Here is a 3,626-nt window from a genome sequence, read left to right as displayed (position 1 = left end):
TATGCAGTTAGCAGTTGCAGTTGAAGTTAGCAGGTCTTGTGATTTGAGATTAGGAAATTTCTGTCCTGATTGATTTATCTGTAGAAGACTTGTGATCTTTGTATATTTTCTGTATGCTTGGTAATTGTTAGAAAGGATTGGTTGATCTTAGTATTTACTTTCAATTTTAGTTTTTTCCCAGGAGTGCAAAAAGATAAGTGTGGGGGAATTTGATAACACATATTTTGTTATACTTATTTGTTACTCTTGATTAGTATTTTTAGGATTTATTTGAATAAAATAATGATTGTTAGAGTTAATTTAGGTTTTTAGTTTTTAATTGGGTTTAATTTATTTTCGTCAGAATTTTTCATGTACTCCTTGACAGAAGTCTCAAAGGATTTGGACTTCCCTTCACCCTTATCCCAATTTTGTTGGTTCTGCCTGGGATACGGGGGTCGGTTCTGGTAGTTTCCTCCACTACCTCCAGCATTATTCTGATTCCTCCAGCCTCGGTTATTGTTCCCTTGATGGTTGTCATTGCTCTTGTTGTTGTTGTCATACCCTCCTGCATAGCACACAGCAGCTAGATTATTACAGTCCTCATATTCATGAGGACCTCCACAAGTGGGGCAACTCTGACTTGATTGAGTCAAAAGAAGTTGCTCAGTTGTTTTTTTCTGTTCCATGGGCTTCCAGTTTTTTATAGTGTTCTGGAGCGAAGCCATTTGTGCAGAAAGAGCATCAGCTGAGCTTAGCTCAAGAACTCCTGCTTTCTTAGGAGCACTGTGTCGTGTGGAAGGCCATGAAATATGTTTTTTTGAAAGTTTTTCCAACAACTGGTAGGTTTCTGGATAAGTAAAATCCAAAAGATCTCCCCCTGCAGCTGCATCAACAGTTGCTTTCAATGGTGGGGTTAAACCATGATAAAACGTGTGAATGATGCCCCAATCAGAAACTCCATGATTCGGGCAGATTCGTATCAACTCTTTAAAGCGTTCCCACGCTTCATACAGACTTTCTCCATCATACATTTGAAAAGAAGCTATATCAGCCCTCACTTGGGCTTGTTTTGCTTGGGGGAAAAATCGGGTAACAAACTGTTCCGCCAATTGCTCCCAACTGGTGATGGAGTTTGGGGGCAATGTTCTCCTCCATTCTTTGGCTTTTCCAGCTAAAGAAAATGGAAAAAGCCGCATCCGCATGTTTTCTTCCGAAATACCATGAACTTTGAAATTGTCCAAATGACTGTGAGGGTCTTCCATGGGTAGTCCATGGAACTGACCAGCGTTCACAATCATTTGGAACATTGCAGGTTTTATTTCAAAGTTCGGGATATTCAGAGGAGGGGGAACATATCCTCGTTCTGGACCATTTCTAAAGGGAGCAGCCATATCATTCAATGATGGCCCTCTTCCTCCATTCGGTCCTTGTTCAGGCTCGTGATTATGATTTCCATTGTTATCATTGTTTACAACCTCCTCCATTGTAATGTTTTTCAACCTTTGAACTCTTCTTCTATTTCTGAAGGTTCTCTCGGGTTCTGGATCAAAAAGTACTATTTTCAGTCCAACTTCTGTAGGTTCTGTGCTCATACAAATGGAGGAGGTTTATTAAAACAAAAAGACTGCGATTAAACAGCAAAAATGTTTCCTTAAAAACGCCCTTTCTTGCCAAATGATCCCCGGCAACGGCGCCAATTGCTTGGTCGAACCGAGAGTTGCTCGGGAATATTTCTTTCAGAGAGCAAGAGTGTAGAGTAGTAATCAGGATTGCCAACAGGAGCAATCTACTCTGACTAAGAGCAACCCTCTTCAACTATACGCAAGCGTACATGTCAAGCAATATAGGGTATTATAGCCCCAGATTTATCATCCTCAGGGAGCAGTTGTGAAGTAAGAAGCGCTAAAGGAAACTTAATTTGTAAAATGGAGAAATAAAAGAAATCACTATTCTCAGCTAAGCTTCACAAAGAGCAATCTCTGGGCAGCTAGTTAAACAATGTTAACCATTCTGAACCAGATGAGAGCAGTGAATGACTTAGCATGGTCATCGAATAAAATGACATCAATTGAAGTAACTTTAAGAGCAGTCAACGAAATGAAAGTAAGAGCATCAGCTAGTAAAACACAGTTCAGTTATCATGAGGAAAAGGTTGTGATAGGAATTGAGTTAAGATTAATTTCAGAAAGAAAAAGATCAAGTAGGTGTTACGGGTTCCATGTTTTCATCCCTTTGGTTAACCCTGCCTGGTAGCATATTTTACAAGTGGATTTTGCTCCTTCCCTTGTTTTGCTATAGGTAAGCAGAGGGTAAGGCCTTACTCTCCACGTTACTCCATAGTACTTGGAGTTATATGCAAGGAAACCATGCTGCCTTCTCAAAAGAGCGGATTCACATGGCAGTGCTCCCCATTCCAGGTGTTTATCCCTCCTTTCTTCAGGCTAAACTACCCCAGGATTTTGAGAATGCTCCACACGCCTTTGTCAGTGTTTCATCAACCGAGTGGTCCCGGGATGAGGTTGCCAGCCCAAAGGGTTTCACAAAATCAATAAATTAAACCAAAGAGCAACTCAAAATTCATTTATAAAATATGTGTTCCTTACAGAGCTATCCTAAGACAAAAGGGATTACTTCTATGGAACCCTCACCTACTTAGAGGAAGTTAGCTCCTAGTGAGCATTTTTACAAAGAAATAAGAAAACAAAGAGACAACCAGTCCTAGGATGGGTGTTGATCCTCTTCTTTATGAGGATTGCTTGTTCCTTTTATAGGGTTCTTCATTTGATCTCCATTGTTCCTTTCATCAAGGGTCGTGCTTTGTCTAAATCCTCTCCAATGGTAGCTTTGCTTCTTGCCAGCTTGGCCTTAAATGGAAGTGGTCCCCCTTGCTTTTGGCTCCCTTTGTGAGTAGGAGTATCGGATTCAGGGTGGCACCTCCACTCCTTCTGCTGTAGCTGACGTGGCGGCTCCCCATTGCTCAACTTCTTTGCTTTCGTCCTGTAGTAGAGGCAGCACCTTCACCTTCTCTGTTGTAGCTGACGAGGCAGCTCCCCATTGCTTCTTTTGACTGTTGTTGTACTATAGCAGACTTCTTTTTCCTTTCTGCGCAACACTCCTTCTTCTCTCTTCATTTTGTGGTTCCTTTTGATGGGCCTTAGGTGTCCTGAACAAAGCAAACTAACCCAATAGTCATATGTGAAAAAGATAATGTTAAATTTGCTTCAGGTCTACCTTAATTTCCACTTTCGGCATTGCTCTGGTCCACTATTCAAAACAGTTGCTCTATATGAAAAGAAGAAGGTTAAAGGGCGTGATTTATAACCAAAACATGGGTTTTGTGGAACAATTTGCACTTAATGGGCCTCAACTCTTGAGGACTATCACTACTAAAAAATTCACAATCAACGAGGGAAAAATTCCATCGCAAAATAGCAAAATTACTTAACCTTTTGTGTTGGCCCTAGCGATCCGTGGGAGTGTAAGGAATACCCATACCGCCCATAACAGAGCCAGTGGTAGATGGTGTCGATCCTATCTGGAGTGGAGGGAGGGAGGGATGGGGTGGCTGTACGGCCTCTACCTGAAAGGGTAGATGACGTCGTCCTACGTCCTCTACCACCACGGACTGTAACTCGACCACGACC

At 41.6% G+C, this 3,626-nt stretch overlaps 1 non-coding gene across 1 annotated transcript; it reads left to right on the top strand.

Moving 5' to 3' along the window:
* The first annotated feature begins 936 nt into the window (after positions 1-936).
* On the top strand, positions 937-1,041 carry LOC133305773 (small nucleolar RNA R71). Its single transcript, XR_009750811.1, has one exon. It is a non-coding gene; the product is annotated as a small nucleolar RNA R71 (small nucleolar RNA).
* The last annotated feature ends 2,585 nt before the right edge of the window (positions 1,042-3,626 follow it).

The sequence above is a fragment of the Gastrolobium bilobum genome, unplaced genomic scaffold (genome assembly GCF_033153095.1).
Source record: "Gastrolobium bilobum isolate Gb01-03AN ecotype WA unplaced genomic scaffold, APGP_CSIRO_Gbil_v1 utg54118, whole genome shotgun sequence".
Lineage (NCBI taxonomy): Eukaryota > Viridiplantae > Streptophyta > Magnoliopsida > Fabales > Fabaceae > Gastrolobium > Gastrolobium bilobum.
Note: the sequence above shows the minus strand (reverse complement) of the source record. Positions and strands in the feature narration are given on the sequence as shown.